We start from the raw sequence: 25,136 nt of genomic DNA on the forward strand, positions 1-25,136 counted from the left end.
TGGGACCACAGGCACCCGCCACAATGCCTGGCCATTTTTTTTTTTCCCCTGGCTATCTTTTGTTGCAGTTTGGCTGGGGCTGGGTTTGAACCTGCCACCCTTGGTATGTGGGGCCGGTGTCCTACTCACTGAGCCACAGGCACAGCCCAATTAGGCTTTATTTTCTTTCTCCAAACATAAATATTTTGGCTATCATGTTTCAAACTGGGAGGATCTCATTATTAAAAATGACTATAGCTTATTAGACATTTCATCTAAATTTTATGTTTTTCTTCCTTAAATTTTGGGTTCGTGTTTCTCAGACCAATATAAGGAGTAATTGGGTTTTGCATGTTTCCACATTTTTATCGATCACTTCTGCACATGTCTCTCATGAAGAATTCTGTTAAGGAACTGCCACCATTCTCAGCATTTGCTCTGTGAACTGGTGAAGCTGTATGAACTCAGTATAAACTCTTAGTTACTGTTGCTTTTTGTTTTTTTAACTTAATTTTTATTAAATCATAACTGTATACATTTATGAGGTACGATGTGATGATTTGATATACAATATGGAATGCTTATATCAAACTAATTAACATAACCATCACCTCACTTATTTGGTTTTAGGGTATTACATTGATAATATACTCTTAGTTGTTTTGAAATGTACACTTGCCTTGTGTACATTAGGCGATCCCACCAAATACCCTGTCTCCACTCACCCTCCCGTATCCTTCTCTCTTTATTCATTCTGGACTATCTTTGTATTTTATCATTAGTGTGAATGTGTGTTTATATATTGGTTTCATAATAATATTGAGTACATTGGATACTTTTTTCCCCATTCTTGAGATACTTTACTAAGAAGAATATGTTCTAGCTCCATCCAGGTAAACATAAAAGATGTAAAGTCTCCCTCTTTTTATGGCTGCATAGTATTCCAGTAATACAATTTGTTTATTGATTCATTGGTGGATGGGTATTTTAGCTGCTTCCATGACTTGGCTATTGCGAGCTGGGCTGCAGTAAACATTCTGGTGCAAATGTCTTTGTTGTAAAATGATTTTTGTTCATCTGCATAGATACCTAATAATGATTTTGTAGGATCAAACATTAGGTCAACTTTTAGTTCCTTGAAAATTCTCCATACTTCTTTCCAAAAATGCTGTATTAGTTTGCAGTCCCACCAGCAGTGTAGAAGTGTTTCTTGCCCCCTCATCCATGCTAAAATCTGCAGTTTTAGGGTTTTGTGATGTGGGCTAATCTTATTGGAGTTAGGTGATATCTCAAAGTGGTTTTGATTTGCATTTCTTGGATGAGTACAGATGTTGAATATTTTTTCATGTGTTTGTAGGCCATGTGCCTGTCTTCTTCAGAGAAGTTTCTGTCCAAGAAATGGGATTGTTTGTCCTTTTCTTTTCTTTTCTTTTTTTTTTTTGAGACAGAGCCTCAAGCTGAGCTCCTGGGTAGAGTGCCATGGCTTCACTGCTCACAGCAACCTCCAATTCCTGGGCTCAAGCGAGTCTCCTGCCTCAGCCTCCCAAGTAGCTGGGACCACAGGCGCGTGCCACAGCGCCCAGCTATTTTTTGGTTGCAGCCATTGTTGTTGTTTGGCGGGCCTGGGCTGGATTCGAACCCGCCACCTTAGGTGTATGTGGCTGGCGCCTTAGCCACTTGAGCCACAGGCGCCAAGCCTTGTCCTTTTCTTATTGATTAACTTCAGTTCTCTGTGGATTCTGGTTAGCTGACCTTTGTCGGAAACACAACCTGCAAAAATCTTCTCCCATTCTGGAGGTTGTCTGTTTGCTTTACTTACATTGCCCTTAACTATGCAGAGGCTTTTTAGCTTGATTAGATCCCAGCAATATATTTTTGATATTGCTTCAATTGCCAGAGGGTCCTCCTCATAAAATATTTTCCCAGGCCAGTATCTTCAAGCATTTTCTCTGCACTCTCTTCTAGTATTTTTATAGTTTCCTATCTTAAATTTAAATCTTTTATCCACTGAGAATCAGTGTTAAAGATGAAAGGTGAGGGCCTAGTTTCAGTCTTGTACAGGTCACGAGCCAGTTCTCCCAGCACCATTTGTTAAATAGGGAGTCTTTTCCCCCAGTGCATGTTTTTGTTAGGCTTATTAAAGAGTAAATGATGATATGTGCTTGGGTTCATCTCTAGGTTCTCTGTTCTCTTCCATAGACCTATATCTCTGTTTTAGTGCCAGTACCATGCTGTTTGCTGTTTTGATCACTATAGATTTATAGTATATGCTGAAGTCTGGTAATGTAATTCCTCCTGATTTGTTTTTGTTTCTAAGGAATGTATTGGCTATTTCAGTTATTTTTTTATTTTTTTGTTTTTTGAGAAGAGCCTCACTACATCACCCTGGGTAGAGTGCCATGGCATCACAGCTCATAGCAACCTCAGACTTTTGGGCTCAAGTGATTCTCTAGCCTCAGCCTCCCAAGTAACTGGGACTACTGGTGCCCACCACAATGCCTGGCCATTTTTTTGTTGCAGATGTTATTGTTGTTTAGCTGGCCTGGGCTGGATTTGAACCTGCCAGCCTGGGTGTATGTGGTTGATGCCATAATCACTGTGCTTCCGGTGTCAAGCCAGCTATTTGAGTTTTTTTCTGATTCCATATAAAACAAAGTACTATTTTAAAAAGTTTTTTAAAGTATGACATTGGTGCTTTGATAGGGATTTCACTAAATCTGTAGATTGCTTTGGGTAGTATGGACATTTTAACAATTTTGATTCTTCCTGGCCACAATCATGGTATAATTTTACATTTGTTAACATCTTCAGTTTTTTCTTTTCTCAGGGTTTCATAGTTCTCATTATAGAGATCTTTCACTTCCTTTATTAGATAAATTCCCAGGTATTTCATCCTCTTTGGTACTTCCATAAAAGGGATAGAGTCTTTGACTATGTTTTCAGTTTGACTATTGGCATATATAAAAGCTACTGATTTGTAAGTATTGATTTTGTATCTTGAGACACTGCTGTATTACTTGATCACTTCTAAGAACTTTGTAGTTGAGTCCCTGGGGTCTTCCAGGTATAGGATCATATCATCTGTAAAGAGTGAGGGTTTGACCTCCTCTGACCCCATTTGAATACCCTTGATCCCCTTCTCTTGCTGATTGCAATGGCTAGGATTCCATTACTATGTTGAGTAGCAGGGTTACAATGGGCGTCCTTGTCTAGTTCCAGATCTGAGTGGAAATGTTTTCAATTTTACTCCATTCAATATGATATTGGCTGTGGGTTTGCTGTAAATGGCCTCCATCAGTTTAAGAAATGTCCCGTCTATACTGCAGTATTACCACTGTATGTTATTTAATGTATATAATATTTTTCATGGAAAATGTATTTCATTATCCTTGTGCTTGGACATAAAAATTAACTCATGTAATAAAATTTGTTTCAAAAAAAAAAAGAAATGTCCCATCTAAGCCTATTTTCTTAAGTATTCTGATCATGAAAGGTTGGTGGATATTATCAAAAGCTTTTTCTGCATCTATCGATAGAATCATATGGTCTTTTTAATTTTATTTATGTGGTGTATTATATTTATAGATTTGTATATGTTGAACCAACCTTGTTCAACAGGTTGAACCAACCCTGGAATAAAACCAGTTTAATCATGGTGTATAATTTTTTTGATGTATTGCTGAATTCTGTTTGCTAGGATCTTATTGAATATTTTTGCATCGATATTCATTAATGATACTTGTCTATAGTTTTCTTTCGTTGTTGGGCCCTTTCCTGGTTTGGGAATTAAGGTGATAATTGCTTCATAGAATGTGTTGGGGAGGATTCCTTCTTTTTCTGTGTTTTGGAAAATGTTATGTAATATGGGGTACTAGTTCTTCTTTGAAGCTTTGATAGAATTCTGATGTGAAGCCATCTGGTCCTGGACTTTTCTTCTTCAGGAGATTTTAGTGCTTGATATAGATCTATTTCTAATGCTTTCTGGCTGAGTCCAGGAAGGTCTTGTGCTTCCAGATATTGGTCTATTTCCTTCAGATTATCATATTTCTAAGAATAGAGTTTTTTGTAGTAATCATTAAGGAGTTTTTGAATTTCTGTGGTATCTGTTGTTACTTCTCCTTTATCTTTTCTGATTGATGTTATTAAAGATGTTACTTTTCTGTTTCTGTTTAGGTTAGCCAGAGGTTTATCAATTTTATTAATCTTTTCAAAGAACCAACTTTTTTTCGTTGATCTTCTGAATGATTCTTTTGTTTTCAATTTCATTTAGTTCTGATCTAATTTTGTTTATTTCTTTTCTTCTGCTAGGTTTAGGGGTGGATTCTTCTTCCTTTTCCAGTTGCTTGAGATGTCCCATTGTTGCCTTACTCTCTTTCTGTTTTCTTGATGAAGGCTTCCAACACAATAAATTTCCTTCTTAGGAATGCCTTTGCAGTAACCCACAGGTTTTAATAATTTGTATTTTTGTTATCATTTTGTTTCACTTTGGTGATTTCCTTCTTGTCTTTGATCCAGCTATCATTCAGCCAAAGGTTAGTTTCCATGACTTTGTTTGAGTATGAAGATTCCTGTTGCTGTTGAGTTCAACTTTTATTTCATGATGGTTCGAGAAGATACAAGGAATAATTTCTATTCTTTTAAATTTTCTGAGGTTAGACTTGTGTCCTGAGATATGATCAGTTTTAGAGGATGATCTGTGGGCTGATGAGAAGAATGCCTATTCAATTTTATTAGAATGAAATGTTCTGTAGATGTCTGTTAATTCCATTTGTTCTATGGTCAAGTTTAAGTCTATTATTTATTTGTTTAGTTTCTTCTTCCAGAAATGGCAAAGGGTTGTTAAAATCTCCAGCTATATAGTGCAGGAAGATATAACATTGTTTATATCCATTAGGGTTTTCTTTATAAACTGAGGAGCATTTAGGTAGGGTGCATAAATGTTAATTATTGAACTCTCTTCATGTTGAGTGTTCCCTTGAGAAATGTGTAGTGTCCATCCTTGTCTTTCCTTATCTTTGTTGGTTTAAGTTCTATTGTATCTGCAAATAAAATTGTAACCCCTACTTTTTTCTGATTTCTGTTTGCCTGCATTATAGTTGTCCATCCCTTCACCCTGAGTCTTTTTCATCTTTTGAGGTATGATGAGTCTCTTGTAGGCAACTGGCTTGAGTTTTTGTATCCAGTCAGCCAACCTGTGCCTCTTTAGAGCAGAATTCAAGCCATTTACATTAATTGAGAGAATTGATAGGAATGGTAGGATATTGGCCATAATGTTTTCAAAGGTCCAGTGGATATTTTTAATTCTTTCACATGTGAGAGTCATGTTTTGTTTGATAAATTCTAGGTGAGTTTACTTTGGTGGTAGACCATTGTGCTGGTAATTATAAAAAAGGTTTTGAGTATTTCCTGGAGAGCTGGTTTAGTTATGGCAAATTTCCTCAACATCTATATGTCAGTAAATTGTTTGATTTCTCCATCACAAATGAAATTTAGTTTAGCTGGATATAGGATCCTGGCTGAAAGTTGTTTTGTTTTAGGAGATTGAAGGTTGATGATCATCCGCTTCTGGCTTGAAAAGTTTCAGCTGAAAGATTTGGAGTCATTCTAATATCTCTCCCTTTGTAGGTAATGCTTTTCTTATATCTGGCTGCTTGCAAAATTTTCTCCTTCATATTAATATTAACTTTGGCAAAGTTAATTACAATGTGTCTAGGAGATGCTTTATTTGGATTGAGTATTGCTGGGGTTCTGAAACTACTATCTGAAATTCTGTATGTCTTGCAGTGCTTGGGAAATTCTCCTCTATAATATCTTGGAGTACAGCATCTGTGCCTTTAGGACCATCCTCTTCTCCTTCAGGAATTCCTATAAGATGAATGTTTGATCTTTTGGAGTGATCCCACAACTGTCTCAGGGAATGATCAGTTTTTGCTTTCAATTTCTCTGCCTCTTTGAGAAAAGCTTTGTCTTCAATTTCAGAGATCCTTTTTTTCTGCCTACTCAACTCTGGTACTGAGGGATTCTGTTGTATTTTGAATCTCCTTGAATAACTTTTTCATTTCCTTGAGCTCTACTATCTCTTTTCTCATTATGTCCATATCCTCGATGACTTTGTCTTTGAATTCATTAATTTCTTGAGACAACTTTTGAACAACACTTTGGATTTCTATTTCCATTCCATTTCTCCATTCTATTCATTTTATATGCCATCCATATTCTGAATTCTATTTGTGACAATTCAACTATTTGTCTATAAATGGCATCTTCTGTTGTATCTTCTTTGTCATTCCTTGGGGGAGTTGATCTACTCTGGTTATTCACATTGCCAGAATTCTCCTATTAGTTTTACTTTATGATTATTTTCCACAGATTTGCAGCTAAAACTGGTACAGTGAGATTGGATTGATGGCCTGGGAAGTGAAGTTTACCAGTCCTTTACCAGTGAGCTGGGATTAGTGATTGTGGCTTTTCCTCTACAGCTTTGCAGTGGTCCCTTTTAGAGCTGCAGTCAGAGACTTGAGGACCTGCTTGGTGTGGGTAGCACTAGCAGGCTCTCTCTTGTAGTCAGCCAGCCTCTATCTAATCCTAATGAGTTGTGTGGTATTAGGCTGAAGTCTCAGCTGGGGAGAGATACAAGCAACTGTGGTGCACCCCCACCAATAATAGCTAGAGGAGAAAAACTAGTTCCTTCTGCTATAAAAGGAGCACTGCTCAACCTTGGAGAGTTCCTGGATGGATAGCCCATGTCAAGAGTTCTAGTCTGATTGTCCCGAACAGTACAATGACTACTCAGCAGAGAGACTTCAAAGGCTCTCTAGTGACCCTATAGTAGGGATCTACAGGCAGTTCCCTCCTGAAAACCTGAGGGGCAGGAGTTTGGTTCCCTCCAGTGAGCTATGGGGTCAGGAAGGTGCAGCCTGCCAAAGAGTCTGTCCAGAGGTGTCAGCACTTCCAACTCCCATAAGGCACTGCTACTGGCAATTCTGCTCAGCTGGAGCGTGTTTCCCTCCAGTGAGCAATGGAGTCAGGGGAGTACTCCCACAAGTGTCAGAGGGGAGCCAGCATCTCCTCCCCACTGCACACCTCCCTGACATCCAGGAGGGGCTGTAGCCAGTTCTCTCTGGTGGGCAATGGGATCAGGGGTGTGCACCTCCAGATTCAGTTCGGAGGCTTCAGTGCCTGATTCCCACCATACACTGCCCTGGCAACCATGAGGGGCTAAAGCCCAGTTCCCTCCAGTGAGCAACTGGCTCCAGGGAGTGCACTGCCAAAGTCTGACCCAGGGCATGAGCACCTCTGCGGCTCAGTGGGTCTCTTTCTCCTGTTCTCTTTCTGCACCCCTCAACTTCCACTTGAGTCACTGTTTCCACCCTGCTGTCCAGAGGCCCGCACCATACCTAGCCTTCATACAGAATTGCCAAACACTCTGGGCTCTGCAGGAGCCAGGCCTACCATCCACCAGGCAAGGGAGAAAGCATGGACGGGGAGTTCACAGTTACAGGGAACATATTTGTTCAATTGTATGCCTGGCAGGATGATTCCTAGGCTTACGAGTGGGACCTCCCTAGAGAAGAAGGCCCGATGTTTAGTGGCCCTCTCCCTTGGGATAAAATAAGAGATCGTTTGCTCCCTGCTCTCTTGTAGAGAACACACAGCGAGCCTCTCTCATCCTCTTGGCAGTGGGCTTTGTACCTGGAATTTATTTCCTTGGAGTGGCAGCTTGTCTCTGTAGAGATAATGTGCACTTATCTATCTTCTTTCTTAGCTCAGCTCCCCACCTTCAGCTTCATTGAGTCCATTCTATCCATTATCTCTCCCTCTGGACAGGAGGCCCTATGGAAAGCTGCCTCTTGGCAACCATCTTACTTTCTTATACTGTTGCTTTTTAACTCTACCTGAAGAGTTGGTATAGACTCCTAATAGGTGAGATACTCAATTTGAAGAAAGGCAGGGGGTTCTAGCCCCTACTCCTTTTGTAATCTTATGTTTAAAGATCTTTAGTTGTTTTTGGAAGATCCATACATATGCTTCCTTGCTATAGAGTTGGCTTTTTTGTTGTTGTTGTTTAATAAAGAAGTTCTTTAATATGCTGATGATAGAGGTTTTTTTCTTTCTTTGTTCATGAACTAGGAGAGGCCTCAGTACACCCCCCCCTTTTTTTTTTGCATCTGATACTTAGTTTTAAAAACAGAATTGGCAAATGCCCAGCAAAATTTAATTGGTTGTATTCAATAATTCCATATAACAGGCCACTTATTTAGTTTCTTAGGAACACAATTGGCAAATAATTCATTCTAGAGAATTCATTAGGAAGCTGCATTGCTCAAAGCCAGATATACTTTCCATGGGGATATATATATATATATTTTTTTCACTGTTATAATAACTTTAATTTATCTTGCACTTTACAGAAGTCTATGAACGATTTTAAAAAAGCACCTCCTTACCACATATCACATTTCTCTGACAGGTGTTAAAGTAGGCAATGAGTATATCTGAGTATCGGCATCTTGCAAGGATTTCAGACCAATCAGCCACTCGCCAAAGAACTTGGCAGCTTTTTTATCTTGCTTTTAATACAAAGGTATATCCACTCTGATGGCAAACCATCCTGCCAAATCTCCACATCACACTTTGCAAAACTGGTTGTGATTAGCAAATTAGTTAGCTTTGGCGCAGAGCTGTGCTCGCTTGCCCATGACAGCCTGGAAGCCAGTTTTGATACTGGCAACAAAGCATCGAGAATGACAAGTTTCGCACTGTAAGAAATAAAGTCGGGTGTCCTTCTGCAGGATTGCCTGGCGATTGGCATGTGGGACAAGTGACATACTCCTTGATATATCTTCTCAAGACATTTTCTATCTGTTTCTGTTGGAATCTTCCTTCGATTACAAGTTGATTATTACCATCTACAGAGCCACTTGTATCCAATTCAGCCAATAAAGATGCAAGGAGATGTTTTGGCTACGACGTAGTAGTTTACAGATATCTGTGAAGTTAACAAAAGAAGTTTTCTTGGTTCCTACTCGGATGATCTGTGGAGGTTTCATGACGAATTTCCTTTTCTCTCCAGCAACCATGTCTGGATTCTTTTCCCTCATGATGTTGAGCACGCGATTCAGTAACTCTTCACATGTATAGTCTCTTTCTGAGCCTGCCCAAGCAGGGCCTGTCCGGTTACTGAATGAGATACCATCATCTTTTTTGCTGTCTTCATCTTCTAGAGCTTCATCTTTCTCTAGTATTTCATCCTCATCTGGGAACTTAACATTCTTCTTTTTCTTCTTTTTATTGCCAAGTATAATGTCAAGGTCATCCTCTGGTTCAGCTGGTTCTTGAGCATCACTTTCAATCTTAAGATCCTTTACACCTTCTTCAGCTTCATCAATATCAAATATTTTTTGTTTTTTTTCTTCTTTTTCTTTTGATTAAAGAAGTTCAAGTCGTCTAGATCATCAGAAGCATCTTTTTTCCTACTGTCCTCCTCATCAGCTTCCATATCTTTGTCCTCAGTCAGCTCTGGCTCCACTTCTTTTGTTTCTGAGGGCTGGGTTTCTTCTGTTTGGGCATCTCCTTCCTCATCTAACATGAAGGGCTTCTTCATCTTCTTCTTCTTCTTGCTCATAGTAGGATCAAAAATCATCTCATCCCCAGACATGGCTGTGGTTCGAGTGGGCTTGGCCCGGACGAGAACTCAGATGGGTCAGGCTGAAGCCCTGGCAGCAGCACGGATACTGCCGATACCTCTCCCACCACCGCACTAGGCTCTTGCATCTGCGAAAGGGCGACTGATATATATTTTTAAATACCTGTACTGATTAACTAGTAACTAGTCACTGGTAACACTTGCTTTAAAATTTTTCTAGTCAAACAAATCCCATCTCTGTGGTAGAATGTTGACTTGATCAACGATTTCTTCAAGTGCTGGAACGTGTCCTCCAGAGTATTTAGGTGATGCAATGTGACCTAACCCTCAGGTCTCTTGTTGGCTCAGGTATCAGTTAGGGTCCCAGTAGGAAACAGGCCACATGTTCACAGAGGGTTACTGAGGAGAGTTTAATGAGGGAGCTGTTTACAGAGGAGGGGCAGGGTTAAGAAACCAACAGGGATGGTGAGGCATCAGGATCTGGCAACCAGGGGAGGTTGCTGCCACAGCTAGGTATGCAGGAGCGAGGGGAGGAGGCTTTTACTGGAACTTCATGGGAGCTGTGGTGGGTGGGTTGTCTCCTGAAGGAGCTGGGGACTTGTGTGGTGGGGCAGAGACACTGCCAAGCCATAGTCCAGTAGGAAGGGAACTGGAAAATAACCCTTAAAAGGCTGGCTTGTCTTCTGAGGCGCTTCCTACTAGTCTAACATAACGGGAAGCAAGGATGGCCGGGGGGGATGGTGCATTCTTCAGAGGTGGGCCTCCCAGGGGCCAGGGCAGGGTGGAGAAGGGCAAAGGAGGGATCTAGGGTGAAGATGGAGTAAATGGAAGCTTTTTAGCCCAGCTCCTCTTTGAAGGAAAAGGGACATGCAAGCAGGAAGGAGGATCCTAGTTAGATTCCTCAGTTTTCACAAGGCGCTGTCTGTGTCACTGTTGGTGCCCTGGACCTTCAAGCTGGAGGGAGCCACTGCTAGTGAGTGGCACAGAGCACACACCGCCCAGGCCTTTGCTGGACATCCTCACCTCCACTGGTTTGTTCTTAGATTTTCCACATGTCTGGCTGTGAGCGAGGGTAATGGAAGATGATTTGAAGCACGTAAAAATTTGGACCACATTGTCTTGTCCTGCCTCCTCCTCAAATTGTTTTACCTGGGTCGTGTTTTTCTGTTCTCCTTCATCACTGAGGGATGCCACAATCAACAGTCTAATACCTATGGCTGTGCCTGCTGTGCGGTGCTCTGTTCTCTACGGTAGCTGAAATAAGTGAAGTAAATACTTTTCAGATATGAGCTTAGGGAATAATTTGTTTCTCCTGAGGAACTGGCACCCTTTTCCTTTATGGATGTGGATAACTGTATAACCGATTTCTCTTTCCTCCTGAGCTTCCAGGAAACTTAGATCTAAATTTTCAAGGATTCTGTCTGTAAGTTTCAAGGAGGCTAGTATGCTGGTTTTTTGTTACCTAAGGGATGCTTTAGGTGCTGTGTTAACATTCTCCAAGCCACACAGGACACATGAGAGATGGAGAGAGTAGTCAGGTGGCTCTGCACCAGCCCTGGTGAAGCCACCCTCTGGTTTTGATTTAGCAGATGCAGGGCCCATGCTCCCTTGTATTTTGACAGCTTGCCTAAGAAATCCTGAAGTCTTTACCATCCCTGCCCCATGGTTAGAAATGCTGATCCAACTCAACATGCTGATTTTGCACATGAGGAAACAGGCACAAGGGAGCTACAGGATTGTCCAAAGTCACATTATGGGGAGCAAAGTCAGAGCCCAAACTCAAGTTCCTGACCCCACACTGTGCCCTTGCTGTAAGCCCAGGCCGTGTGCCTCTCTCATCATGCACACAGCTGGTGCTGTGGGAAGGAGTGCTGATGGCTGTGAAATAATCCATCCAGCTTTCTGACTGTCCCTGGCCCAGGTATGGTAAGGGTCCCAGCAGGGATATGACCTGTGGTTTTATTCTGACTTGATACTGTGGCCACTGTTCTTTCACTGAAGCAATTTACTTAATAAAATCTTAATGCCTAGCTTTTAAAACTTCTCAAAGCAGGTGATACTGTTTAGAAGAATCTTAATTAATCATTAGGTAGTCTCCTGGTGGGAACAGTCTTTGAAAGAGACTTTTAGAGTGGGCACTTGTCTTAGGAGCCTTTATAGGTCTCCACAGCATGCTATACCTCAGCCTTTGATTACCAGTTCATGGATCTGCATAGATTTGGAGGAAAAGGCTGCTAAAACATGGCTTTACACAGAAGGAATCTGCCCATTTGGGCATACTGTACAGGCTGTGCCAGTTGTATTTTATGAACTGTTTTCTTAAAGAGTTGATTAAATGTCAAAACTTAACATTCAACTTCCTAGTACAAATTTGTCTAGACTGGGAAATGAATTCTAGCTCTCCAGGAATTGTCTTCTCTGGGCTGTTACTGGGCTACCCAGACGTTTGCTTGGTGTTACCTTATTTGCACGTGGTTTCCAGGTGCCTGCTGAGACTGTGGTCTCCTGGGCAATTTGCAAGTTGAAATTTCCTTCCTTTTACTGGAGCTTGCCCTTTCCTGACTCCTTTCATCTTCGGTCACATGGAGTCCAGGGACCATTTCATGTCTTCTGTGTGTAGCTCACAGCACAGTGCCTAACAGAGAACAAGTGCTTGAAATATTCAGTAAATGGTCTGAATTAATTCTGACTTGTGAATTGACTCAGGATAGCCCCAAGTGCTGGCATCTGAGTAGTCACCCCCTCACATAGATATGGAGGTGCAAAATTACAAGTGGGGAATATGTAACAGGGGAAATAGCTTGGTGTTTTATGTCTCTTTAAAACTTCTACTCTTTCTGGAAACTGAAATCCGCATCCCTGTCTTGGGTGCTGGTCCTGGGGGAGGAGGGAGTGCTTTTTATTCTTTGTACTGCAGAAGGTGGGGTTGGAGGCCTCCCATGCGGGTGAAGGGCATGGTTTTGTCTTTACCAGAGATGGGACAATGAGAGTCATTAACTGTAGTTGAATGGCAATAGGCCCTCCCCTTTAAAAGCTCCGTGTTTCTGCTTACATCCAGGAAAAACTGATGTTTTGAAATGAATAGTGTGCCATTTTTCCTCCTCTGCTGGCAAAACAATAAATTTTCCTTTCTTTCTTCTCAAAAACCACTTGTTTTTATGTTTTTCTAATGTGGTCTTGAGAAAAAGTACTGGTAACAGGAGGACTAATTAGAGCCCCAAAATGTCATAAAGAAAAGAGAAAATAGTGTAAGGGTCTATCTTTGCATCTTAGTGGCAAGGAAGAACTTAAAACTTCAAAAAGTGTAAAACATGAGACAAAAATGGGTGGAACTGATTTTCATTCAGTGAAGGACACTATAGCCACAGAGTTAATGAATTATCAGGTGACAGGTGAGGGAAGGTATTCAAAATGTCAAACTGGGAGAGGATTCCCATCTATATACGAGCAACAAGTGCAGAGGAAGAAGGTAAAACAGCAGCAATCGTGCTGGAAACTGGGCGAAGCATCTAAGCAGAAGAGGAAATCCCAAAGGCTGATCCTTACATAAAGAGATGCTATAACTCATCACTGGAGAAATGCAACTTAGAACAATAGAGAGAGCATGTTGTGCTTATTAGGGAAGCTGCATCTGCCAGGTGTCTGTGGGAATGTGGGATATGGAGCCTGCAGCATTGTAAAGTGTAGCCACATGTTTTGTGTGTGAGACAGAGTCTCACTCCGCTGCCTCAGGCTAGAGTGCCTTGGGGTCAATCTAGCTCACAGCAACCTCAACCTCCTGGGCTCAAGCTATCCTCCTATCTCAGCCTCCCAAGTAGCTGGGACAACAGGCACCCACCACAACACTTGGCTAGTTTTTAGAGACAGGGGTCTTGCTCCTGCTCAAGCTGGTCTCGAACTCCTGAGCTCAAGTGATCTTCCCAGCACAGCCTCCCAGAGTGCTAGGATTACTGGCATGAGCTACAGCACCCAATCAAAGCATAGCCACTTTTAACTGTGCTTAGTACAGTTTAAAAACGACATGAACCTCAAGATCCAACAGTTCCATTTCTAAGTAGAAATCCTAAAGAAATTGCCACACCAGTGTATGAGGGTTTTGTGATATTATTTGAGTTACAAGGGTCCAGTCTTGAGGCCGTGTGTGGTGGCTCATGCCTGCATTCCCAGCACTTTGGGAGGCTGAGGCGAGTGGATTGCCTGAGCTCGCAGGTTTGAGACCAGCCTGAGCAAAAGCGAGACCTCGTGTTTAAAAATAGCTGGCCATTGTGGTGGTTGCCTATAGTCCAGCAACTTGGGAGGCTGAGGCAAGAGAATTGCTTGAGCCTAAGAGTTAGAGGTTGTTGTGAGGTGTGATGCCACAGCAATCTACTGAGGGTGACAAAGTGAAATAAGTAAATGAATAAATAAATAATTAAATAAAACAAACAAACAAAAAACCAAGGGTCGAGTCTTTCTCCCTGGGGAGCACATAGACTAGTGGTTCTCAACCTGTGAGTCACAACCCACAGGAACTGTATTAAAGGGCTGCAGCATTAGGAAGGTTGAGAACCCCTGGCATAAACAAAGTGTAGTGTAGCCACTCCCATGGTCCCTGTGGCTACACTGCTGAGGGCAAAATGATAAGAAGGAGAATGAGAGCTGAGGTAGGTAATTGAAAATCATAACCACACAAACAACAGTATGTGCTTTGTAAGAACACAACGAACAAAAAGATACACATTAAATGTAAACCAGTTTGCCTGGGATGAAGGGAAGGGGATGTTAAGATTCAAAAAAAAGAATGAATAAAGAGAAGCCTTTGCTCAGGTCAGTGATGATAATGTGTCATGAACTCCAGAGGCTGATTAATTCTACCTCCTGCCCCTGAGGATCTCAAAACAAGCCGCAAACAGTCCACCAACAGCTTTTAAAAACTTAAGTTCAGGCCCAGAGCAGGCATTACTGCCCTTCTTAATTGCAGACTGTCTTCAACTTGATTAAAAGAATCCATGTTGATGGGTGTCTTGCTCCTTAGGCTGCGACGCCCAGAAGCATCATGTTTGCAGAACTAACACTGAACCGATAGAGTGAGGTAGAAGCCAGAAACTCCTCTGCCTGCTTTTAGAATATTGCCAGCTGTTGCCACAGTGTCAGGTGCTGGGTAAGCATTTTTAGGAAGGAACAGTGATGGATCTTCATGGAAGGTACTTTGGGGTGTGGAGCCTGGTGCCCTCCTGGGTACATGCTACACATTCCTGGGTACATGGTGCCCAGAGCTGGGCCAGCTGCAGATCTGGGTGTTGGAGGAGATACTTGTTTACTCAAAGGAGCAGAGAACATTGTACTGGAAGAAGGAGGGAGACTGAAGGCCAAGACCCCAAAAGGGCATTTGAGCCAGAACTTGCTTGTGTTTGAGAACCAAGGATGCCAGAGTAAGCAAGAACTCAGTGGGGGTGGGGAGGAAGGGGAGCCTGGGGCTGAGGATAGTTACTGAGGGGCAGGTTTTGTGATTTTTAAGGTGCTTCACCTGCTGGGCTGGGTGGAGCTGAGGAAGGCCCCAGTATACCACATGGCCTCTCTTGTGGCTGTGCTATTCAGACTGGCTGCTGGCCTGTGCCTGTGGCAAGTCGCCAGTGCACAGTCCTTCTCATTATCCTCTTCTCTCTGGATTTCACCCTGACCTGATGGCTGCTGGCTGGAATCAGGGCGGCTCTGCTGTCAGGAGGACCAAGGTGGCTGGGGCTCAGTCTGCCTGGTCTCCTGCTCACTTGGCTTGGATCCCAGAATTGCCTGGCTCCGGAGCATCTTTGTTTTCTGTTAACTAGACGAGGACCAGGGAAGCAATGTCAGAGCCAGCTGTGTCTGCACATTCTAGCACAGACAATGGCAAACATGCCAGCATGTCCTGTGTTCCCCCATTTGTACTCATCATCCAGGTCTGGAGATTTTCTAGGGGTAGCTGCTGTCTCCCTTCCCAGCTCACCTGCTGACCCCTGGCCTTCTCCTGGCATCTGTGTGCTCAGTCTCCCACCTGTAACAGGTGGGCCCAGCTGGCTTTCTCACCTGTCTGTGTCCCCGGAGCGGCTCTGCCCTTAGCTCCTACACCATTTTCTCTCTATAGTCTGTATTGCCTTGTTCCACACTCACAGCCACCTATTGACTTGGGGATTATTCCCACTTTATGGGTAAGGAGATCAAAACCTGGAGAAGGGAAGTAATGTGTCAAGGCCACACAATTAGTAACTGGCAAGGTCAAGACTCAACTGAGACCTCCTGCAGGTCCAGGACCCTTTTTAGGACAAGAATGGTATGGAGGACACTTACACAAAGGAAGCCAGTGGCAGTTCATTATGTGATGGTGTGAGGATGGGGTGGTGATTATGGGAGGACCTAGGAAAGCAGTGGCATGAGAAGATCAGGGACTGTGGGGACAGGCACAGGGGTGGTGGTGAAGAGCTCAAGCCTGGAGGGCATGGGTGGATCTCATTTTCCCCTTGATTGGTGGCCTTTCCCCTGCAGAGTCCAAGGGGCTCTTGATCCTTAAGACTCTACTTTAGAATTTTTCCAGCCCTATCCATTTGTGGAGCCCCTTCTGGGCAGCCCACAGCACAGAGAGTACCCACTTGTGATACTGCTCTTATGACAATGGTAAGTTTCCCTGTGCATGCTCAGTGGAGGGAGGGCCAGGACATGCCCCTTTCCTCCCCGGTGCTCAGATTCTTTATCCCTTAGTAGAGCAGTCTGGATCACACAGTTTTTCCAACCAACTTCAAGGCAACTTCCTCAGCAAGGAGACCGAGATGCTGATGTCACAATTCACAATGGTTCCTCGAGTGAGAAAAGGACCATGTTCTTCACTCTGTCATTCTGTTCTTCCAACCAAGCCCCACAGGCCAGGGCCCAGCATTGCCTAGAGCCTGTGATGATCCCTGGTTTTGGGAGCTTATTATGGTTCATTTTATGTGTCAATTTTACTGGGCCACAGTACTCAGATATGTGGTCAAACATTATATTGGATGTTTCTGTGAGAGTGTTTTGGGGCAAGATTAAAATTTACATCAGTAGATTAATGCCCTAAAATGCCCTAATATGGGTGGGCCTCACTTAATCAGGTGAAGGCCTGAAAAGTCTGACTTCCTCTGGGCAAGAGTTAATTCACTAGCAGAAGTCCTCCAGACCTGAACTGACCATTGGCTTTTTCCTGGGTCTCCACCCTGCCAGTCCACTCTACACATCCTGAACTTCTCAATCTCTATAACTGCATGAGCCAGTTCCTTAAAGGAAATCTTCCTTCTGTGTATAAACACTCATCTTATTGTTTCTGTTTCTCTGGGGAACCCTGACTAAAGCAGAGGTGAAATAGAATGGGGTTAGACTCAGAGCTTTTGTGCTGGTTGGAAGTTTAATTTCCTTTTCAGCAGACAGTTTGACTGGGAGCTCTTGGAAGGCAGAACTTGCGCTAAGCCTGCTGTGTCATGCCCAGCATGGCATCCCATACTGATGGATGTGCAAATAAACCTTCCTCACTCTCCCTTATAAAGAAGGCCTGATGGGAAGAGCACAAGGAAGAGAAATGGAGAAAGTGTGTCCAGCTCTGCCTGCCTCTGCAGGGTGGCCTTGGATGTTCCTAACAGCCTCTCATTCTCCTCGATTCTTCATTTGGAAAGTGGTGCCACATCTTTTTGGGATATTACATAAAATGAACATAAAATAAAACACATGGAAAGACTTCAGAAAGTTTTGACCACCTGTGACTTTTGGCATTGCATTTTGTAGGAAAGGGGGGGCAGTGGGTCAACAGTTAGAGACTCTGACCCTTTTTAATATACTATGTGGTTGATGGGAGTGGAGCAGGGACCTGAATAGGGGCATGGTACCCCTGTAGAGCCTCCTAAAGTCCTTTTGACTTTGGAGTCAATGCTGCGTTTTTCTTTGAGGCTCAGAAGTGACGAAGCAAACACCTGCCCATAGCAGTTTGAGAATCAGTGCACAGAGACTTCAGGACTCAAGATCACACTAATTCCAGGCATAAAACTTGGACTGGACATAAACAATGTGTTTTACAATGGCTCTATGAATTGTTCCCACCTCAATCTTTGCCCTATCCATCAGGATTCTTTTTTTTTTTTTTATTATTGGGGATTCATTGAGGGTACAGAGAACCAGGTTACACTGTTTGCATTTGTTAGGTAAAGTCACTCTTACAATTGTGTCCTGCCTCCAAGAGGTGTGTCACATACTGTGATCCCCCACTCCCTTCCCTCCTTCCCTCTCTCCACTCCTCCATCCCCCCCACCTCCACCATGTACTGTGTCATTAATAGTCCTCGTATGAAGAATTGAGTATGTTGGATTCTTGCTTCTCCATTCCTGTGATGCTTTACTAAGAAGAATGTGTTGCGCCTCCATCCAGGTTTAACACAAAAGGTATAAAGTCTTCATCTTTTTTTTTTCTTTTTTATTGTTTGGCATTCACTGAGGATACAAAGAATTAGGTTACATTGATTACATTTGTTAGATAAAGTCCCTCTTGTAATTGTGTCCTGCCCCCAAGAGGTGCGCCATATACCATGACCCCTATCCCCCTCTCTCCTCCCCTTTCCCCACTTTCTTCTTACCCTACCCATACCCCCCATTATATTAGCTCATCTGCTGCCTTCATATTAGAATAGAGTACATCGGATTCTTGCATCTCCATTCTTGTGATGCTTTTCTAAGAAGGATGTGTTCCACCTCCATCCAAGTTAATACAAAAGATGTAAAGTCTCCATCTTTTTTAATGGCTGAATAGTATTCCGTGGTATATGTATACTGCAGCTTGTTAATCCATTCTTGGGTTGGTGGGCGTTTAGGAAGTTTCTGCATTTTGGCAATTGTAAATTGAGCTGTGATAAACAGTCTAGTGCAAATGTCCTTATGATAAAATGACTTTTTTTTCTTCTGGGTAGGATCAAATGTGGGGTCTAGTTTGAGTTCTTTGAGGATTTTTCATACTTCCTTCCAAAAAGGTCATATTAGTTTGTAGTCCTATCAGTAGTGTAAAAGTGTTCCCTTCTCTCCACATATACGACAACATCTGCAGCTTTGAGACTTTGTGATATGGGCCATTCTCACTGGGGTTAGGTGATGTCTCAGGGTGGTTTTGATTTGCATTTCTCTGATGACTAGGGGTGATGAGCATGTTTTCATATGCTTGTTAGTCATTCACCTGTCTTCTTTGGAGAAGATTCTATTCATCTCTCTTTCCCAGTAATATACCCAGTGATGTATGGGATTGTTGGGTCTTTTTTTATTGATTTATTTCAGTTCTGGATAGATCCCAGTTATCAAGCTTTTGTCCAATTCATAATATACAAATATCTTTTCCTATTCTGAAGGTTGTCTGTTTGCTTTGGTTGTTGTTTCCTTAGCTGCACAGAAGCTTTTTAGTTTAATTAAGCCCCATTATTTAAATTTTTGTTATTGTTGCAATTGCCACGGAAGTCTTCCTCATAAAATCTTTCTCCAGGTCAGTATCTTCAAGTGTTTTCCCTACAATTTCTTAAAGGAATTTTATTGTTTCATGTCTTAGATTTAAATCCTTTATCCATCTTGAATCAATTTTTGTAAGTGGTGAGAGATGTGGGTCCAGTTCTCCCAACATCATTTATGTAATAGGGATTCTTTAGCTCAGTGTATGTTTTTGTTTGTTTTATCAAAGATCAGTTGGCTGTAAGATGTTAGTTTCATCACATGGTTTTATATTCAGTTCCAAATGTCAATGTCTCTCTTTTTGTGCTAATACCATGCTGTTTTGATCACTGTGGCCTTGTAGTATAGCCAAAAGTCTAGTAAGGTGATACCCCTGGCTTAATTTTAATTTTTATTTTTTGCAGCTTTTTGGCTGGGGTGGGGTTTGAACCTGCCACCCCAGGTTCAGTTTATGGGGCCAGTGCCCTACTCCTTTGAGCCACAGGCACTGCCCCCTGGCTTTGTTTTTATTACTAAGAATCGCCTTGGCTATATGGGGTTTCTTCTGGTTCCGTACAAAATAAAGAATTATTTTTTCCAAATCTTGAAAGTATAACGACGGTATTTTAATGGTGATTGAATTGAATCTGTAGATTGCTTTAGGTAGTATAGACATTTTAACAATGTTGATTCTTCCCAGCCATGAGCATGGTGTGTTCCATTTGTTAATATCTTTTGCTATTTCTTTTCTTGGGGTTTCATAATTTTCTTGTGGAGGTTCTTCACCTCCTTTGTTAGGTATATTCCTAGGTATTTCATTTTTTTTGAAGCTATTATGAAGGGAATTGTGTCCTTGATTAGCTTCTTATCTTGGCTATTATTGCAATACACAAAGGCTACTGATTTGTGGACATTGATTTTATATCCTGAGACATTGCTGTATTTTTTGATTATTTCCAGGAGTCTTATGGTTGAATCTTTGGGGTTCTCTAAGTATAAGATTGTATCATTGGCAAAGAGGGAGAGTTTGACTTCCTCTGCCCCCATTTGGATGCCCTTTATTTCCTTTTCTTGCCTGAGTATATTAGCTAGAACTTCCAGAACTATAGTAGTGGTGACAGAGGACAACCTTGTCTGGTTCCAGTTCTGAGTGGAAAAGCTTTCAGTTTTCCTCTATTCTGTACAATATTAACTGTGGGTTTGTTGTAGATGGCTATGATCAGATTCAGAAATGTGTCACCTATGCATAAATTCTTAAATGTTCTAATTAGAAAAAGATGGTAAATTTTATAGGATGCTTTTTCTGCATCTATTGAGACAATCATATGGTCTTTGTTTTTACTTCCATTGATTTGATAAATTATGTTTGTGGACTTGCGTATGTTAAATCAGCCTTGCATCCAGAGGATGAAACCTACTTGATTGTGATGAATGATTTTTTAAATGTATAACTGTAATCTATTGGCTAGGATTTTATTGAGAATTTTTGCATCTGTATTCATTAGTGAGATTGGTCTGAAATTCTCCTTTTTTGGGGTCTTTTCCTGGTTTTGGTATCAGGGTGATGTTTGCTTCATAGAACATGTTGGTGAAGATTCTTTCCTTCTTAATTTTTTGGAATAATTTCTACAGTATGGGTATAAACTCTTCTTTGAAGGTTTGAGGGAATTCTGGTGCGAAGCCATCTGGACCAGGGCTTTCTTTATTGAGAGATTTTTTATTGTTTCTTCAATCTCAGTTCTTGAAATTGGTCTGTTTAAGATATCTATTTCTTCTTAAGTCTAAGGAGAGGATGTGATTCCAAGTATTGATCCATTTCCTCCACATTGTCAAATTTTGAGGCATAGAGTTTCTTGTAGTACTTAGAGATGATCTCTTGTATCTCTGTAGCATCTGTTATTATTTCCCGTTTATTGTTTCTGATTGAGGTTATTAGAGATTTTACTTTTCTGTTTCTAGTTAATCTGGCCAAATGTTTGTCGATTTTATTTATTTTTTCAAAAAATCAAGTTTTTGTTTTATTAATTTTCTGAATGATTTTTTTGTTTTCAATTTCATTAATCTCTGATTTAATTTTGGTTCTTTTTTTTTTTTTTTTTTTTTTTTTTTTTAGCAGTTTTTGGCGAGGGCTGGATTTGAACCCACCACCTCCAGTATATGGAGCCAGCACCCTACTCCTTTGAGCCACAGGCGCTGCCCAAATTTTGGTTATTTCTTTTCTTCTGTTGGGTTTGGGATTAGATTATTCTTCTTTTTCAGTTTTGTAAGATGGTTTAGGAGTTTGTTGATGTACTCTCTTTCTGTTTTTTGAACGTAGGCATATGATGCCATAAATTTCCCTCTTACAACTGCTTTTGCTGTATCCCACAGGGTTTGACAACTTGTAATTTAATTGTTGTTATGTTTGAGGACTTTAATGATTTCCTGTTTCATCTCTTCCTAAACCCAACTATCATCCATCAAAAGGTTGTTTAATTTCCAAGTCTTTGTGTGGGAATGAACATTTTTGTTGGAGTTGAGCTCCACCTTTATTTCTTTGTGGTCTGAGAAGATATAAAGGTATAATTTTTATTCTTTTAATTTTGCTGAGATTTGATTTGTGTCCCAGGGTGTGGTTGATTTTTAGAGTATGCACCATGGGCTGACAAGAAAAAAGTATGTTCCTTAGCTTTGGGATGGTGTGTTCTGTATATGTCTATTAATCCCATTTGTTCTAGCGTTACATTTAAGTCCTTTGTATCTTTGTTTAGTTTCTGTTTAGAGGACCTGTCCAGTTCTGTCAAATGGTGTTATGGATATCATATTGCTCAGACCCATCAAGGTCTGTTTCATAAACCTGGTAGCATTTAAGTTGGGTGCTTAAATATTTAAAATTGAAATGTCTTCTTGTTGTATTGTTCCTTTGGCCAGTATGATGTGTCCATCATTGTCTTTCTTTAGTTGTTTTAAATCTGCTTATATCTGAAAATAAGATTGCAACCCCTCTTTTCTTGTGATTTCCATTTTCTTGAAATACTGGTTTCGATCCCTTCACCCCGCCCGAGTCTTTATTTGTCCTTCAAGGCTGGGTGGCTTGTGCATTTTTATCCATTCAGGCAGCCTGTGCCTCTTCAGTGGTGAATTCAGTTCATTGACATTTGTTGAGAGAATTGATGAGTGCAGTGGAATTTTAGTTATCTTATTTTATGAAAGTCTGTTATGTAGTTTTATCCTTTGTGTCATTGAGGAAACTAAGTTTTGACCCTTAGCTTCAGGGTGTTTACTTTCCTGGTGGTCCATTGTGGTGGCTCAGTGTTGAAAATAGGTCTATATAATTCCTATAGAGCTCTTGTTATGGAGAATTTCCTCAGTGCTTGAATATTTGTAAAATATTTGATCTCCATCCATTTTGAAGCTTAGTTTAGCAAGGTACAGAATTCTGGGCTGAAAATTGTTTTGTTTAAGAAGGTTGAGGCCAGGCATGGTGGCTCACACCTATAATCCTAGCACTCTGGGAGGCTGAAGTGGGTGGATTTCCCTGAGCTCACAGGTTTGAAACTAGCCTGAGCAAGAGCAAGACCATCTCTAAAAATAGCTGGGCATTGTGGAGGGCACCTATAGTCCCAGCTACTTGGGAGGCTGAGGCAAGAGAATAACTTGAGCTCAAGAGTTTGAGATTGCTGTGAGCTATGATGCCATAGCACTCTACCAAGGGTGAAAAAGTGAGATTCTGCCTCAAAAAAAAAAAAAAAAAAAAAAAAAAAAAGGAGAAGAATGTTGGAAGGTGGATAACTATGCTCTTCTGGCTTGGAAGGTTTCAGTTGAAAAGTCTACTTCATCCTAATGGCTCTGCCTCTGAAGGTCAGTTGGTGCTTACTCCTGGCTGCTTGCAGAATTTTTTTTCATGTTGACTTTGGACAGGTTCATTACAATGTGTCTTGGAGAGGCTCTGTTTGAGTTGAGATGATCTGGGGTTTGATATCCATCTGAAAGGAGTGTGTTGGAGTCTTTTGTAAAACTTGGGAAGTTTTCCTTTATGATGGTCTCTTGTAGGACTTCCATTCCTTTGGGACAATCTTTCCCTTAGTATTCAAAATTCCCCTTCAGGAATCCCTATTATTTCTATATTTGAATAGTTCAGGGAGTCTGTCTTGTAGTTCTTTAAGCACTTGTTCTGCTTTCCCTCTCTTCTTTTCTGCTTCTTTAACTACCCTGTGTTAACTCAAAAACTTTATCCTCTGCTCTGAGGTTCTTTCTTCTCCATGGTCTAACCTATTTTTGATACTTCTACTGCATCTTTACATTCCCTGATTGTACATTTCCTTAAGCTTCACCATGTCCTTTCTATATTCTATATATCTCTTGTTGGACTTTTGGTTCTATCTTTCCATTTTCTCATCCATTCCTTTATTGTCTTTATCATCCATATTTTAAATTCCCTTTCTGTCAAGTACATTAATTCTTTATAGGTGGAGTCTTCTGTATTAGCTGCCTCATCATCCTTTGGGGGAGTTCCTCTATTTTGGTTTTTCATGGTGCCTGAATTTTTCTGTTGGTTCCTTCTCATGTATTCTTTCTTCTTGTTCACCTCCTTGTCCTTCTTTTACTTCTCACTGCCTCCTTTATTCCAAACAGAATTTGTTCTTGATGATGGTATGTTGCAATATGTCACCAGGTTACCAGGAGGCACGGTAGATTTTTTAGGAGGCAGAGAGCACAGTCAGCAACTTCTATTGTCCTTATTACAAACTTAGTTGCCTTTGGTGATCTCCTGATTGTTTCCTCAGCATTCAGACCCTTCCAGGTTGGGATCTTAAAGCTCAGGGGTCTTGCAGTGCCCCCTGACTCCAGTTCCCATGGAGTACAGGAGTCCCTCAGCCTATTTCAAGAGTGGAGTTCTGATCCCAACAGGCAGAATTAAGATGACTGTGCTTTATGCCTCTCCTGAGACCTTCTCAGAACCTTTCCACAATGGCAGCCCCCTGGCCACCAAGACCTTCTCAGTAGGTCTGCCTTGTCAGACACCAAACCTATGGCAAATCCCCTTCAACCAGCCTTCAAATCTGGTTGCTATATACTGTTTGAGTCTGCCCACTTTCCCAAGCTTTCCACTTAATGCACAGCTTCCCCCAATAACTTAAAACTCCTGAAAGGCTTCTTGTCCCAGGGCTCTGTGGGCAGCCAGCCAATACCAGCCAGTCACAATCACTTGCCTAATTCATCAGATTTCCATCACTTTGGAACATATGCTATATCCAGCTCACGACCTCTTCACTGTTCCCCCTGAGCTATGACTGTGGGTAAGGTCCTTGTGCCAAGTATGGCTGGGTTCTCTCTTTTTCCTCTCTTGTTCTAGGAGAGCTCAGCTGAATGATCCTTCTGCTCTGCCATCCTGCTGTGTCCACTCAAAATCACCAAACTATTGAAACTATAAGAAATAGAGAAGTGGAATAGTTCTAAATATACTAGAAATTAAACATGGTTTAATTCGTCCATTGAGAACATTCTAGGTTTTAGAAAAAGAATAGAAGAAAGTCTTTGTAACCTTAGGAGTTCTTAGATCCAAGAGTTCTTAGATTCAAAACCAAAAGTATGACTCATAAAGGGAAATCTGATAAATGTGGTAAACCAATGACAAAATGAAAAATTTCTGCCCTAAGAAACATACTCTTAGGATGAAAATATATGCCAGAGGTTAGAAGAGAATATTTGTAAATTATAGATTTCACAAGGGACTTATGCCCAAAGTATATAAAGGCCTCTCAAAAGTCTTCAGTAAGAAAACAGCTAAAATTTAAAAAAGTTGACCCCTTAGAAATTCAAAAAATCCTTAATGAATATTACAAGAAACTTTATTCCCAGAAATATGACAATCTGAAGGAAATCAACCAATACTTGGAAGCATGCCACCTCCCAAGACTCAGCCAGAATGAAGTGGAAATGTTGAACAGACCTATATCAAGTTCTGAGATAACATCAACTATACAAAATCTCCCTAAAAAGAAAAGCCCAGGACCAGATAGATTCACGTCAGAATTATACCAAACCTTTAAAGAGGAACTAGTACCCATACTACTCAACCTTTTCCAAAATATAGAAAAAGA

At 41.3% G+C, this 25,136-nt stretch overlaps 1 protein-coding gene and 1 pseudogene across 2 annotated transcripts in view; one reads left to right on the plus strand and one right to left on the minus strand.

Moving 5' to 3' along the window:
* The window catches only part of CNIH3 (cornichon family AMPA receptor auxiliary protein 3), a 117,941-nt gene that overhangs the window by 31,240 nt on the left and 61,565 nt on the right, over positions 1 to 25,136 (plus strand). The window lies entirely within an intron of this gene.
* LOC100949025 lies at positions 8,640 to 9,637 on the minus strand (annotated as a pseudogene).

Source organism: Otolemur garnettii, unplaced genomic scaffold (genome assembly GCF_000181295.1).
Source record: "Otolemur garnettii isolate 467f Iridium unplaced genomic scaffold, OtoGar3 scaffold00045, whole genome shotgun sequence".
NCBI lineage: Eukaryota > Metazoa > Chordata > Mammalia > Primates > Galagidae > Otolemur > Otolemur garnettii.